Source organism: Cryptomeria japonica, chromosome 5 (assembly GCF_030272615.1).
Source record: "Cryptomeria japonica chromosome 5, Sugi_1.0, whole genome shotgun sequence".
In the NCBI taxonomy this organism is placed as follows: domain Eukaryota; kingdom Viridiplantae; phylum Streptophyta; class Pinopsida; order Cupressales; family Cupressaceae; genus Cryptomeria; species Cryptomeria japonica.
The window spans coordinates 546,792,419-546,810,168 of record NC_081409.1 but is presented as its reverse complement, the minus strand read 5'-3'; positions in this window follow the sequence as shown (position 1 = coordinate 546,810,168).

Genomic DNA, 17,750 nt, shown 5'->3' with positions numbered 1-17,750 from the left:
ATGTGGTACCAAAAGTTTGATACTTTTGCATTGAATTTTGGTTATATTAGGAGTGACGAGGGTCATTATGTTTATATTTATTGATGATTAGATACTGAGCATTGTCTTGTATGTTGATGACATGTCATTATTGGTAATAGAAAGATGATGATTAGAGAATTCAAGACTCAACTTTTTGGTGCATTTGATATGAAGGACTCGGGGGCTACAAAATATATCCTTGGGATGAAGATCATCAAAGACCAAGTTGACAAAAATCTCTAGTTAAGTCAACAAAAACATTTTGTGCATATCTTACAACTACGACATTCTATGAAACCGCATTTATTAAAGTTATTTTGTCAAAAATTTCACACACATTGTCCATACTTCAACACTCACAACTTTTTCATGTTCATTAATATTATCGTCTTTTATATTGAATCTTCTTCATCATCACTGAAAGATTGTGATTTTTATTCATAATATTCATTCTCACTATCCTCATCATCTAAATATTAAACATCCTTTGTACTTAATGATAGAATACCTTTCTCCCTTCTCCTCAGATGATTTCATCCCTACAACCTATTTCTCCTCATAATTATTCTATTCACGATAGCTAGTTTGATGCTATTAACCTTTTTACTCTACAATTTATAAATTTATTTATACTTTATTATTCCATCAAGTATTTTAAATCTATACTCTAAAAGCTCCTCTTCACAATATTTAACTTCATATTTATCTTTGCAAAATTTAATTTCATTTTCCTTAAGGCTTCTAAATCCTTTACAATAAATCCATTTATTTGAGATCACATTTCTTCAATGCATTTTATTAAACAATTCATATGGCTTTTATATGCTTCTTCATTTCACGTACATGACAATTAGGGCAGTTACCATTAAACAAACGGACAAGGAAAGCTTCAAGATTGGATACCATGTTGGCTTTAGGAATGGCATGAACTCTCGCGTGTTTACCAATGGTAGGATCCATGATCAAAACCCTTAAGATGGGGAAAATTACCTATGGCAATGCCTAAATATATGCAATGGCAATCATTGGTGAAAACTATGAATGCTAGCTTTATCATAGAGGAAATTTCATGTCGGCATTGTTGAATGATGCTATATTTTAATGACAATGTCTACAAGAAGCAACCTTGACATCCACCACCAAAGATATTAACAATAAAGCATGTAATAGACATTGTGAAAAATTGAAAAGCACTTTATTTTAGAGTATGGAAACTTATAGTGACACTAGGGACAACTATATAAATGATTTATGGACAACCTCTTTTCAAGATGTATGTACCAAAGAATGGGTAGAGAGAATGAGAAGGTTTATTATCAAACCAAACAACAAATCACCACTTCACAATGCAAATATATCAAAGACTAATGTTCTATAGACTTTATTTAATTTCATGAATGTTAAAAGTCTTTTATTCTATTCTCTTTTACGGTTCATTTGATGAGATTGATGGATTGCATGACTAGTGCATTATAGTTGATAAAAAAATGACATGAATTCTAATCTATTTTATAGTTCATGCTATGGGATTGATGGATTGCATGACTAGTGCATGATAGTTGATAAAAAATGACATAAATTTAATAGTTAGTCTCTTTTGATACCCCACCAATCACCAACAATCACATGACTTAAACACGTCATGTATGTTGATTCTAAAGAATTTAGACTATCAATATCAAGATGAACAAGTGTCACGTAGTGGCATGTACTTGCCTTCATAGTATTGTAATAAAAATATTTGTCGTGATTCTTAATTATTATAATTTTGAATTATTGTTATTTTAAAATTATATTATTTTAATTATATTTATGTAATATTAACTATAACCCTCACTCCAATAAGAAAAGTATTAAATAATATAATATAATATAAACATTATAGTCAAAATATACATTTTTCTTAAAATAATAATCTTAATTTAATTAAAAAATCTATATAATTATAGTTATAATAATAAGATTAATCTTAAACTTAATTATTAATTATTAGTTTACTTGATTATATTTTTTTTTTTATCAGTTAATGTTTTTTACAGGAGCTATGAACCAATGAGGCTACATTTTTTAGGGACCTCATCCTTAGTTGGTAAGAATAACCCCAGACCTATTGTATCATTTTTTGCCTCAATCTTCTCCTCATTTCAATTTATCTTCATTTTTCTCCTTGAAATATCACCTTCCTCCTCTCCTTACCACTCCTTACCTTCGTATCTCTCTCTGAGCCTCCTTATCCCTCCATCCTCCTTATTTCTCTTTCATCCTCATATCTCCTCAAGACATTCTTCCTCCATCACCTTTGCTGGTATATTCTTCCTCCATCTCCTTTGTGGTGTGTGGGTACAATCTCTAATTTGGGGGCCCTTCCTCTATCTCCTATGTGGTGTGTGGGTACAATCTCCAATGTGGGAGCCTGTTTCTCGATAATCTGAAACGTTGCATGAGCCACCTATTGGGAAAATAGTGTCTCAACCTTGCATTTACATAAGGTTACTATTTATAGTAAGTTTTTATTTGAGCACGAAATGTTGTGAAATTCTCCCTGAAACTTTTGGTTGGCTAGATAAGCATTTCGGTAAAGTTACGTCGCAACATCACAACTAATTTTAAAGATATTAAATTTTTGTTTTGGAGAGGTCCAATGAAAGGTTTAAATTTGATTTTGAGGACTTTAGAGGCCCCAAAATGCCTTGAAAAGTGGGCGTAAATGATGTATATGTTTACGAGGCAATAGAGCACTTCGCGAGCTTTCTGACGCTTCAAACGGTTCGTCAATAGGACACACGATTCTCAAGTTATGGCCTTCGAAAGTTTGTACTCATGAAATAGGAAATATAAAATACATCGGACACATAAATGAGTTGTAAAAAGGGAGGGACACATCATAGGGCATATAGAAGGGAGATAAGGTTGGATAAACCTTATTGGGTAGTTTTAGCCCATGGTTTTGTAATACCGTTTGACGGTTTCTTGTTTTGTATCTCCTATATATGAGGTGCGTGAGATAGAGGTTGTGTGTAAGAGTCTTATAACTGTTTATGGTGAAAATGGATACAACAATATTGAAAGACTAAATGAATTCAACCACCAAACCCTAGCCTAACAACAACAAAGATCCACCATAACATATGAAGATTACATAAGACAATGCAAATCAAATGAAATCACAAAGATTATACCATCACATGTCTAATAGGGTTTGAATCTCCATTCTTCCTATCTCCATTAATCTTGCTTGATATATTTTCTCTCAAATTTTATGTGCACAAGAGCTCGACAAAGAACGGAAATGTGGTTGCAAGTAGGCTTGATTGCATATGCAAGTTCGAAAGCGTAGTCGGGGCTGAATGCATAGTATGTGTGTAGATTGATTGATTAGGGTTGATAATGAAGGAAGTATCCTCTTATATAGAAGACACTATATGAAATGGAGGGATAAGATTGAGAAGTGTAAAAGATAAATGGTCGGCTATGATTAGAGGGTAGGTAGAGAAAATAAGAAAATAATGAGAGGGGTAGGTAGTGTAGGAATTAAGAGATGAATGACATGTGTCATGGGTAGAAAAGGCTAATGAATTAATTAAATAAATAAAGATTTATTTAATTAATAGAAGAAGTGGGATCAATTAAATAAATAAGATATTTTTTTAATTTAGGAAAAGGGATAATTTAAATAAATAAAGGTATTTATTCAAATGAGAAATAAGGCTAGAAGAGGATAAATGAATTAATTAAATAAATAAAGATTTATTTAATTAATAGAAGAACTAGGCTTAGATAATTAAATAAATAAAATATTTATTTAATTAGACTGGACAATTTTAGGTGTCTACAATAACTATTGAGTTACCTCTGAATCTTTGATTAGTGGTACTCCTATGAAGAGTTTTCTCTACAAGTGTATTGTAATCTGTTTTTTATTACGAAATAATATATTGGGCGGCTTTTGGAGTGTGGGGTTTTTCTCCCAAAAGGGTCTTCCCCACGTAAATCATTGTGTTATGGTTTGAATGGTATTATATCTATTTCTGTTTTTTGTAACTGTTGTGACAATCTGTAAATTTTTTGCATTACCCTCCTCTCAAGGTTAGTGTAGAAAGTTGTTCTGATACTTAACTTCCTTACAAGTGGTATCAGAGTTTGATCACCATTGGTTTCAATTGTGGATTGTTGGGTTTTTTGAACTAATCCATATTTGAGTGGGAGCTTTTGCAGAAAACACTTTTTGATCTTATTGCAGGAATTTTTAGATGGCAAGTTCGTCAAGGAAAATAGAGGTGGAGAAATTTAATGGAACAAATTTTGAGATGTGGAAGCTGAAGATGTAAGATCTGCTAATAGATCGAGATCTATGGGATGTTGTTGATGCGAATGTCCAAATGCCCTCAGATCCTACTATGGTGGCTCAATATGATGTTATGGACCGAAAAGTCAAGGGTGTAATTAGATTATGCCTGGCAGACTCTGTTCTGGTCAATGTCCACGAAGAAAACACTGTAAAGAAGCCATGGACTAAGCTTGGTGAAATGAATCAAGTGAAATATTTATTAAATCAGATTTTCTTGAGGAAGAAATTGTATTCCTTGAAGATGGAAGAGGGTGGATGAGTTGCAGACCACCTAGAATCATTCAATATGTTGGTGGTTCAATTAGTATTTGTCGGTGTTAAGATGAATGAAGAGGAGAAATGCCAGATCTTGCTTTGTTCTTTGCCTGATTCGTGGGATTCTCTTGTTATGGCTATCGGTAGTACTTTTGTTGTTTTGAAGTTTGAAGATGTGGTGGGTGCCCTACTTGGTGAAGAGATATGAAGGAAGGTATCCCATAGTTTTTTGGAAGCTCTAACTCTTTGTGGAAGACCTAAGAAGAAAGGCAAGAAGAATGAGAAGCGCGATAAGTCCAAATCGAGAGGGAGATCGAAATCTCCTAGAAAGTCCAAAGTCATTTGTTGGGATTGTGGTAAACTAGGTCACATCTGTAAGGAGTACAAAGAAGAAAAGAAGAAGAAATAGAAGAAGAAGATTGATTCTGATTTAGAGTCCGAGAAGGGAGATGGTGATGCATTTATTGCAGCTTTGGTGACTCGTGCAGGTAATGATGCCTGGTTAATTGAATCGGGTGCATCTTTTCATATGACTACCAATAGAGATTAGTTTTTTTAATATGAAAATTTTAATGTAGGTAAGGTGTACTTGGGTGATGATTCACATTTAGACATTGTTGGTCGAGGTAAAGTTAGACTCAGTTTTTCTGATGGTAGAATAAAAATGATTAATGGTGTGCTGCATATCCCTTGATTAAAATAAAATTTGTTATTTTTGAGCAAACCGATAGATGCTGGTGTGTAGAGAGTCTTTTCTGAAGCGGGATGTAAGATGATTAAGGGTGCTATGGCAATTGTTAGAGGTGTCAGGTTTGATACTTTGTATAAACTAGATGCATACACTGTTGAGTGTAATAGCACTTCCGTGAAAAGTAAATATGTGGAAGATTTGAGGGTTTCACCTTCAGCAGATGGAAATGATTTTTGGGTACCTAAGGGTGCCCTATCTTTTGAAGCAAAGTTACCTGCAGAGAAGACTATGTTATGGCACCTGAAGACAAAGTTACCAGGTGGTCTATTTATGAGGTGTGTGGGATAGAGGTTGTGTGTAAGAGTCTTATAACTATTGAGTTACCTTTGAATCTCTGATTAGTGGTACTCCTGCAAAGAGCTTGCTCTGCAAGTATTTTGTAATTTGTTTTTTTAATGCAAAATAATATATTGGGCGGCTTTTGGAGTGTGGGTTTTCTTCTCCCGAAAGGGTTTTCCCCACATAAATCACTGTGTTATGGTTTGAATGTTATTATATCTATTTTTATTTTCTATAACTATTGTGACGATTTGTAAAAGTTTTTGCATTACCCTCCTCTCAAGGTTAGTGTATGAAGTTGTTCCACTACTTAACTTCCTTACACCACCTACCTCTATCTACCTTCCTTTGTGGGACTGATGTCATTTACTCGCAGGGCAAGGAACCAATGTTCAATCCAATGCATCAACGTGTTGGTATTCAAACTCGAGAAGTGGCATAAATGTCACCTTGCAACTTATAGTTGCATTGTGGGGATATCCCCATTAGTTTAAGATTATATTATTTTAATTGTATTTATGTAATATTAATTGTAATTGATCTTAATAAAAATAACTATTGATAATTATAAAATTATATAATATAAACATTAGAGTGAAAATAGGCATTCTTTTAATGAGTAAATGAAAAATATTTAAATTTATGATTAAAAGTTATTAAATTATTTTGTATATATTAAAATGATACAAATAAAATTATATTATCAAAAAGTATTAAAAAATAGAATTATTTAAAATATATGAAATTATAATTATAAAGAATACATATAATAATCAAGAGTTTATTTATTATTTTTTGATCGATGAACACTTTTGAGTGGAGCTATGAACTAGTAAAGCCACATTTTTAAGAGACCTCATCCTCAGATGCTAGGATTAACCCCAAACCAATTTTCCTCCTAATCTCTTTCTTCCTCCTTTTTTATACTCTCATTTTTCCCCTCCTTGTTTCTCCTCTCCTTATCACTCCCTTTTCCTCCTCATTTCTCCTCTCCTTATCTCTTCTTTCGTTATTTCTCTTACCCTTCTTATCACTCCAAACTTATCTCCCCTTTCCCTGTCTCTTCTCCCCTCCTTCCTCCTTCACTCGATCTAACTCTTATTATTATCTCTTCATACACCTCCTTCTACGTGCCATTCCTCTGATCTCTGGCCACGTCCATCTTCTAAGGCCTTAATACCTCGTTTGTCCTTCCTTTGCTTTTGTGGCGTTCTCATACTATCATTTGTTTTCGGCAACCTCTGTCTCCCTTTGTCATTGATCACCATGCCAATTACCTCCTCCATTACAAGCGGCAACTATCTCCATTGTTTCTACCTCATTCGAACACTGCCACCTACTATTGTTTCCATCAACCATGGCATACCTCCAGCCTCCATTTTTGTCTTGCATCCTTTCAACTCCAAATGCACGTTGGCGGGATTTGAACTGAAATAACAACATAAACGTTGCTTGCAACTTTGTTGTTTCACTCTGGGGTCAACCCCATAATTAAGTTTATTCTTTTTATTTATGAAATGGTTTAATTTTTATTTAATTTGATTTAAATAGTGTAAATCAAATCCCTGTAAAATAGCTAATTGATTTTATTCCTATATTTAAAAAAAAAAATTATTAAAATTTCTATATGTATATGAAAAAATTACTTTATTTACAATATTATTAAAAACCACTATTTAAAGTAGACATTTCTTCTTTAAATTAAAAAAAAACCTAAATAATATATTATTCTTAGAAATCGGCTATTATAAATCAAATTTTTTAGCCAATCATAATATAATAAATAAATTCTACAATGTAAGTTTAAAAATATAAATCTCAATTTTACATAAAATCAAGTTTATTTTAACAACAAAAATATTAAGAAACATACTTATCTTTAGAGTAATATTGATAAACTAGATATCATATTTGTTCATTAGTCCACTTAAAAATATATTATATTGTAATTAATATTAAATTATTATTATATTATGATTATATTATTATTATTAATTTTATAAATACTACCAATATGGGGTAGCTCCCTATATTAATAAAATCTGGAAATACATAAGATGATGAGAAGATTCTCATGCATACATAAACATAACAACCGAATAGGCCAAGCCATTATATATAAAAGCTAATTCACATCCAATGGTGAGAAAACACTCTCCAATGCCAATGGACATCCAATTGTCCTTCAAGGCCAGGAAATCTTGAAATGGGTTAATGTCGTTACGCAAGATCCCAGTTTTGAACAACTCCCATGCATTCTCCTTTGGGGTCAAATCGTCTTTCTTTGGGTGGCAACCAGTTAAAGAGCCTTCCCTATAAGCATCATCATTCTCTTCTTCCTCGACCACATTTGGGTCATTGTCCATTTTGAAGTAGAACCGAAGATAGCTCGTCCATTTTCCTTGTTCAACCTCTATTTTGGCATTTGCTACAATGACTCAGTTTTATTCCACAATAAAGTTGTTTACCATCTTGAATTCACATTCTCTTGAGATGATAATGTCAATCAAACAACATATTATGGTTTTGTATATGAAACTGTCACACCAATGGCGGCCTAAGCTTAATCGACCCGCGATCACTTGTTGTAATGCACTAACCATATTCGGGTCATTGGTGACAAATAATCTTCTGCATTGGTCATGGAGAATCTCTGTTTGACACATGCAACTAAGCCCAAATCTATGCACCATGATATAGTCTTGCAGTGATAAATTTGCAAAATTTTAATGTCTATATAAAGCTCGCCTTTTAGAAGTCTCTAGAATTAGAAAGATATTGTGAGATCCTTCAATCTTGCCAAATCTCGATGAGATATGGACAATTATTCTCTTCGCCTCTGGTAATAGAAATGCCCACTCCATCCCATGTTTCTTTGTCAGATAAGGGTCAACAATTATATCCATGTGATGTTCTACCTGAGAAACATGTGATCGCAAGAGGACATAATGAAATCCTCGATCATGTTAAAGAGTCCATATTTAGACGCGTGGCGGTCTGATGATTTATCGACTTAAATAAGTCCTATGAATCAAAGGCCAAGTCCTAGTTGATTTGAAGCCATTCGTAATGAGTATCTATGGTTTTTTATTATATGTTGTTGTTGTCAGACAAGCATACATCTGTCAGTGTTGGCCAGTCCACAATATTGTTACTGCTGATAGTTTCATTGTTCTGTTATGTACCATACTTTGCCAAAATATTCACAACCCTATTTGCCTCTCAGTATATGTGCTTTATAGTATAATCTTCAAATTTGTCTAACATGTCTTTAGCCATCTCCAACCATCTTCTGAGTTTCCACTTAGAAGGTATTCCTCTAATCACCACCATAATAACTATTTGTGAATTACCTTCAATGTCAATCTTTTTTATTTCCATGTGTCTACATAATTGTAATCCAGTTACCAGAGCTTCAAATTCAACTTCATTATTAGTTGTGCACCCAATATTTTTAGAAACTGCACCAATTCATAGTCAATTAGAATCCCTTAATATGCAGTCTGCACCAGCAGCTCCTGGATTACCTTTGGCAGCCCCATCGAAATTGAGCTTCCATATCCCTGAACATGGACACTCCCATTTTGCAGTGTGTCATTCGAATTTCTCTGTAGGGATATTGGATTGTTTAAGCTCGATCCATTTTCTCTATATTTGTTAATCCCACGTAATTAATTTTGTTTTCCTCTTGTATTTAACATTTGCATTAGCCATTTCGATGATCTATATTTTGATTCTCTTGGTGAGCACATCCATAGTCATATCTGTGTTTTTTTAAATGCACATTTTTCTTTCTTTCCAAACATTCCAGACAAGTTGTGCAGGTGCCATTATCTAGATAATTCCCCACAGCGAACTTTTATATGTTTGTGGCCATCCCATTAGAAATTTCAGAAGGCAATTTTGTTTGGGTTCATACTAAGAAAGTTCATTTAGTAACCAATCCCAACATGTGGATGCAAACTCACAATTCATAAATAGGTGATCAGTAGTCTCAGAATATTTCTTATAGAGTACACATCAAGACGAGCTCAAAATGCCAATTGTGTTGAGTATATCACTAGTAAAAAACTATTTGTGTAAGGCAACCTGTTGTCACAAATGTTGAACCTGCTTGATGATCACTTATGCTCATCAACCCTGTGCAACATGGAAATGACCTCCCAAGTGTGGGACTTGCAAGAGTGAGGTTGAGTCTCCAGAGAAGGCCAACTTCCTATCCAATCCAAAGTGCAAGTGTACACTGGTAAATCCTAATCTATTGATTTGTTAGGGAAAAGGGAGAAAGAGGGAATGCAAGAAAGAAGGGAAAGGGGGTTTGCACCCAGATTGAAATGGTGATCTTCCCTGCCCATAACAACACAAAACATCAATAAAACTACCCCAGGTATGCATGACATTCTATCCTAATTCATCACCTAGGTGTGAGTGAAGGTTGGAATTATACAAGATGAGGAGAGGAACTGATACTAGTTCACAGTTGACATCCATAGAGAGATCAACACAATCACCTACAACTAAGGGATAACAAATCAGAATGCATTCAAGCAAGAAGGTGACACATTTACACGAATTGCTTAAACTGAATAAAGGTGAGACAAGATAATCTTATTAATGTGAAGGCAAAGCATAATTTACAGTTGCAAAGGAACAAACATGTATTCTGGAAGAGAAAAAGAAAGAAGATCCAGAGGAAATATACAAAAATTGCCTGTATAGCTAAGGCATAACTCAAAAATGAAAATTGCAGCTGAAAACCCTAACCCTCCTAGGGTTAGGTTACAAAACATATGCAAGAGGGAGGATAATATTAGATCGACAAGCTGATCTGATGGAATGCAATAACCCTCTGCAAATGGTCATCACTCTGAAAGAGGCAAAAAGATTTGCAAGAGAAGAGTCTCTGCAACAGATGCATCATGGTAGCATGGCAGAGCCAAAAAGTCTTCAAAATGCATTAAAGAGGCATGGGGTGGCATCTGAAATCAACCTCAAGGTCACTTTTGGAGTAAATGGAAAAATCCTCGATGGTTGAATGCAGAAAGGATCCGATTTGAGGCGTCGACTGAGCAGAAAATAAATTTCGACCATTGGGTCAACAACCACCTCCCTGCAGGGTTTAAATGCTAACGGTCACGGAGAAGTCAAATGCTAGTTGTCGATGGAGAGATATCATGGGGAGATGGATGCATGAGATCTCGCCATGAAGCGCACTCAAAAGCCCAACTGAAGAATAAGTCACAGTCGTCCGATCGGTATCCAAGTGAAAATGGACGGTTGAGATCGCGCCAAGAAGGGAAGGGGCCCACCGCATAAGTTGCCATCATGTTCGTGGCACTCGCTAGCCCGTCGTGCACAAACTACATTCCAAAGAGAAACACAGGGAAGTGGGCAAAGCAAAACCTGCTTCCCGCACGCCTGCATCATAAAAAGAAGCCTCCAAAAGGACTACGTGGGGAAGCGGGGAGGAATAACAAGTCTCCCGCACGCCCTTGTCATCACAAATGCATCGCCAAAAGAGTATGCAAGGAGGCAGGAGGAAAAAAACAAGTCCCTTGCTTGCCTGCGAAACAAAAAGAGCCTCACCAAAGGAATGCATGGGGGAGAGGGAGGAGAGAAGAAGTTGCCCGTGGGCCTGCAACAGATCTCTTATGCAGCCAAAAGACCATGCGGGGGGCAAGAGAAGCATAACCAATAGCCCATCGGCTCGCGAGGTGGAACTAAAGGAGCCAAAGAGGAATGTGAGGGCATTGGAGCCACAAGCCTTTATTGTCAGCTGATGGAAATTAAAAAAAAGGGGGGGGGAACTGACCCGCGAATGAATTAGAACCCTCCAGTCGATAACCTTAAGTGAAAGTGACCATCCCGACCAGTCAACTCAAAAAAAAGAATTCAAGATCCCAGAAAAAAGGATGCAAAGGAAAAAAAGATCCATCTGCATACTCCAACAAAAATTCACATAACACACAAGTTATCCAAATGTGCATAACACGGGCTATGCAAAAACTTGAATTTATCAAATTGGATCTTTAGAAAAGTTGACAGAAAAAAGGTCAACATTTTGGCAACTCAGAGGGGGCCCTAAGCCCGCTTAGAGCTAGACTAAATGTCCTTGTGTATCCATTGGGTAATGAGTCAAGGCCTGAACAAAATTAGATACTTCTGCCCCTGCAACCTAAAAGACATCAAAAAATTTTGTCATGTTGAAAGAGCAGAGGGTGCACATGCTCTTCTTGGAAAGCTGGAAAAAACTAAAATGAAAAACAATGTGCTAAAGCACTTGGAGAAAAAATAAACCTAATCTACCCTACTCTAACCAATAAACCTGAAACCTTTAAACAAAACCATTCAATGATTGGTTGAAGTAGCTCCCTTCCCTAAATAATGAAGGGTGATTTACATGGATCTAAAACAAAAATACAGAGTTGGAAGATGAAGGGCAAAACAAAGAATAGTTGCAAAAAACCCTATAGGTTATAAATAAGATTACATACCCCCATATCCTGATCAAACACACTGCTGACCTGAAATACATTTGTGCTTGGGTATGTGGCTTTGCAACTAGGACTACATGCTTGGCCTCCATTGTGGAAAATGCCTGATTAGGCAACCTCTTGATATGCCAAAATTTGAACCTTCTTTGCTAGCCTAATCAGGTTCAAACCTCTCCTTTACCAAAATTTGATCATGCTGATTAAAAAACTCCCCTCCCAAGGGCATGAATTCATCATTGAGGTTGGAACAAAACAAATCAATGATATTTGAGAACATGTGATTATTCAAATCCTGATCAACCTTTACATGTTCTACCTCAACCTCATAATTTTGAAAATCAAAGATATAAGAATTTATATCTTCATCAATCATCTCTGATTTGTGTTCTTGTTCACTTTGAACAACAATTTCTTGTAAGTCATCCTTTTGACTCTCCAAAACTTGAGAGTCCTCACTTGTCTGCTCCTGGACTTGTACTTGACATAGCTGAAACATGTCCAAATCTGAACAAAAACCTTCCAAATCATCCCAAAATGAATCTTCCTTCAATTATTCTTCACTTTTTTGTAAAATAGGATTGATTTGGGCATGGCTACAACTATCCTGGAGGTTTAAAAAAATGGAAATGGGAGTAGAACTGAGATCTCCCACTGCCCCACACTCCTCATGATTTTCCTCCATTAATGCAGGCTCCTCCTATAGAGAGTACACCACTATTCTAGGTGAAGAGAGCTCCTCTTCATCCTCAATGAAGGAGGGAAGGTGATCAAAAGATATGACCAAATCTTCCTCCTTGTTGCATGTGTTTTTCTTGTGTGGTGATTTGATGTTGTAACTGATCACCTTTGATCTCTTCATGTAGCATCTTAGGCTCTTCCATGCCATCATCAGCATTAGCAACAGGTTGATTGGGATATTGATAGGGAGGATGAGCTCCATTTGCCCTCCAGACAATAGGTCCATCCTTGCAAAGGAAGATCTCATTAGGACAAGACCACTGAGGGGCCTAAAAAGTAGGCTCCTGCACATCAATAGCTGGCATTCCCATGAAACTTGGGACATTAAGATTAGAGCTCTCCTAGATAGGCTCCTCATAAGGATGAATTTTATTAAGGACAAGCTCCTCAAAAGATCTAGGAGGGCTCCCCTATCTGAAACTTGGAAATCTTCTTTTAGGGGGGGATAGGAGTAGAGGCCTCTGCCTGCATAATTTTGACCTCTAAGGTCGGCAATTGTCTGATCTCTTCCTCCCTTGCAGAAGTGAGCCACTCTGAAAGAAAGGCCTCATGATTTTGTTGGGCTTCCAACTCTTGTTGTTGTTGCTCCTATTGTTGTTGTTGTTGGTAAAAGGCCTCCTGCTATTGTTGCTCCCAAAGTTGTTGGTTGATCTCATCAATCTGCCTTCTCTAATCCTACATCGTATTTGCCACTTTGGCCATAATAGATTCTACAAGTAGGGTTGCCTCACTCTTTTGAGGCTGAATGGGATGAGAAGAGGGGGTGAACATTAGGGAAATTCCCACTTGTTGCTGGAGTAAAGCCATTATTTGGGCTAAAACTAGGAGCAATCCTAGTTTGGATAGAATGGGGGAGGCTAAATGGTATTTTTTTAAAAGTGGGGTGAATGGAAGTTACACCCATGGTAGGAGCACATATTAAAGCATTAAAAATATTATCTTTGTTACATAAAATGCTCTGAAAATGACAAAAGATTTGCCCTGCCAGAGAGAAAAGGTGGCATACCAAGATCACCAGGATTTGTTTGAAATTAGGTGCTTGAAGAAAAGCTTCCTCCAAAGGCTTGAAACTGAATAACATACCAGATCTTCATTTGTTTGAGCTATGGACTGCTATAACCAGGAGATATCTTTGTGTAGAGTCGCCAAGTGATTGAGGGTGACTGCCTCCAAAGGTATGAACACTAAGAGAAACACTGGATTCTTAGCAAATGAGTTAAAAGTCAGTCCCACCGGGCGTTCCAAAAACTGTTGTCACAAAAGTTGAACCTGCTTGATGACCACATATGCTCATCAACCTTGTGCAACATGGAAACAAATTCCCAAGTGTGGAACTTGCAAAAGTGAGGTTGAGTCTCCGGAGAAGATTGACTTCCTATCCAATTCAAAGGGCAAATCCAACACTGGTGAATCTTAATCTACTGATTTGATAGGGAAAATAGAGAAAGAGGGAATGCAAGAAATAAGGGAAAGGGGGTTTGCACCCAGATTGAAATGGTGATCTTCCCTGCCCATAACAACACAAAACATCAATAAAACTACCCCAGGTATGCACAATATTCTATCCTAATTCAACACATAGGTGCGAGTGAAGGTTGGAATTCTATAAGATGAGGAGAGGAATTGATACTAGTACGTCACTAATTCATTTGGTCTATATTTTTTATGGAGGTTTCTAACAAAGAAGGTATATTGTGACCAAATTTGATTTTTTGTTGAAAAAATGCCCGAATTCGTCGGAATTCCGACGGTAATTTGACATTTGGTTTCGACGGAGAAATGAAATTTGTTTTTTTTCAAAAAATTGTCCGCGTTCGTCGGAATTCCGACGACAACAAGCATTACTTAAAAAAAAAGAAAAAAAAGAGGTCAAGTCATTTGTGCATTGCAATCCCACGCAAGCGTCCGCGTCGACTTCAACCCCCGACTTGTGTTGAATTGCAATCCTACGCAGGAGGTAGATTCTTCACCTTAATTTTATCATACAAAAAATTACACCATTCAAGAGATTCTACAACTTTTTCTTTTATACATGCTAGCTATGACTGCATTCTTGTGGGATATGGACCAATTGTGGAAGCAACTACTATCTATTGAAGGGGAATTCCACCCATAGAATTGTAGGGGTTAGAGAAACTACGATCTATGGAAGGGGCCCATTAGACCTTCTGGACCTTCCTTCTCAGAATAAATATTGTATTCTCGATGGTTATAACTCCCTGATTAGTTGAGGGTTGCTTCGAAAAAGTTGTGCCTGGAACTAGGTAAGGCTCACTACAATAAGGGGACTTCAAGTTCCACCTCCCACTCCCTCAGGGGTGCACTCCAAGTATAACTATTTGTTCTCTGATTCATCATTTGGCCAATATAATGATGTATGGATGGATAGTTCCATTAGTCCCCTTGCATTGGAGTTGGAACTTAATAGAGTTGATATCCTCTAGTTGCCCATAGAATTGTAGGGGCCATCCTCCATCAAATTATGGAGTTCCCATCCTAAGGAATATATGGGCGGTGGGGTCCGTCAATATTGGTTGGAACTCAATCTCGATCTCATCCTCCAGCCACCTAATCTCCTCTAAACAGTTGAGTGAGAGCATCCTCTAATTGGACTACTCTCCCATAATCCATATAGTTGGGCTCGACTAGAGCCATAATCCTCCATGCGAGAAAATCCAAGATCGACTAGTCAATCATTCTCTTAAGGTGTTTGTGTTTGCCAAATACCATACCCAAATAGGTTAGTCATCATCTTAAAGTAAGCATACTATAATCTCTGCATTCACTTCATTTTTTTCCTCTCGCCACCTTCTAGGCAACATGCCTAATGTGGTGGTGCCTATGTGCCACCCTTAGGTGCACATGGTGGGTTTGATGTTGTTCATATGTGAGTAGACATTAGAGACATTTAGCATGCTTTCCAAAAAAAAATTTAAGGTTTGTGTTGTGTCCAAATGAGAGCATGATATTGGTATCAAAGATTGGTTTCGTACACTAGAAAATTTGGGTTGAATTTAACATGCACTTAATTAAACTTAATTTGGGATTATATGATGCCACACACAATGAGGATGGATCATCCATCCCCTAGTGCTTCAAGAGGAGTACATTCACATGAGGGACAACAAGAGTCATATCACTTTGAGATTTTTCACCAAGATGAGTAGCCCGAGTATGGACCTCAAATCTTACAAGCCATATAGAATTTCATAGGTGTGATACAGGATGGGTTTTCACCCACAACAGAGGCACCTCATGAGGATCTACTTGTAGTAGAGGGGCATATACTTGCATCTTGGGAGCTTATTAGGAGTTTGCCTTGAATTTGGGAAATACACATAGAGGAGATAGAAGATTGATCAATACACATTACCTAGCCTCATCATGCATAAATACAAGAGGTATAGACTATAGCAAGCACGCATCATGAGCCAAAGGATCATATTCGAGAGTTGCTTCATCTCCAATCCTCTACATTTTTAAGATCCACAAATGGGGTTGAGGCTAAGTCTTGGTTACTTAGCTTGGACTTATGCTTTGGGTTCCATCTATATGTGAGCAACCTATAGGCATAATTTGCAATGCAATTTTTGAGAGGACTTGCTTCCACCTTGTGGTACTGGGAGGATAAAATGCACCAACTTACATTGGAAACCCTCTCATGGGATACCATTTTGGAGTGCTTCAAAGTGTGTTCTATTTCAAAATATTTTTGACAGAGATGCATAGATGAGTTTCACAATTTACATAATGAGGTTTCGTAGTGGCTCAACATGAGAGTTAGTTTTTGGAGTTCTTGTAGTTTGTAGATTACATTCAAGACAAGTTACTTGTCAATTATTTCATTAGGGGTGGAAAGCCCAAAATTTCAGTTTTCATACACATAGCCAATCCAAATGACTTTAGGGTTACTATGGAAAAGTCTCTTATGGAAAAGGGGGTACTTGGGAGGACACAAGAGGCATGAGAGAAGTTTGTAACCTTGATCAAGGGACTAAAGTGTCCATAGGCCTCCCCATCCTTCAAAGGAGAATTTAGAATTACTATAGGATTTCAAAGAAAAACCCAATAGTATCAATATTAGGGACAAATATCTAGAGCATAGTAGGGGCCATAGGGTAGTCACATGTGACCATCATCGACACAAGGATGTTTTAGGTATGAGAGACTATAGGGCTATCAAGCTAGGCCTTCTATGACTCAACAACCTTTTAGGGGATAATCTAGTGTTTTTAGTAGTTAGGATCTTCTAATTATGCTGGGGCCTAGCCAACATAGGGTTATATGAGGGGCACATGTTATGTATATGTTAGTATTAAATAAAGAGTGCCCACAAGGTTTTAGAGTAGGTGGAGACCATCCTAGGATGTCAAAGTAGATAGTTGATATGTGTGTAAAACCCATAGAGTTTTTTGCAATGATTGAGAACTAGCAAATTGACCATTAGTCCATGATCATCGAGGTTGTAGGTATGATTAATAGTGAATGAGTTAGTCTAACATTTGATTTTAGGGCATATTATTCTTTTATTTTCCCATCTATAATGGAGTGTTGGAATCTAGTGGGCATCTAGATAGGATAATAGGTGGAAGGTTGATTTATTCTCAAGGGATCACAAGGTGGTTATAGATTTAGTGGTTAGGTTTTTCCAATTGGCTTTCAAGGGCATCACCATGTATTAGTGGATCTTTTAATTACACCCTTGGCATCTTGCAACATAGTATTCATGGATTGGCTTGATGCACATTAGACTATGGTTGATTGTATCTATAAGGCGACTAAGTGTTTTGATGATCATGACATGATGATTATGATTTCAGGGGTGCATAGACCCATATCTCTTCATTTTTATATGTAGTTTAAG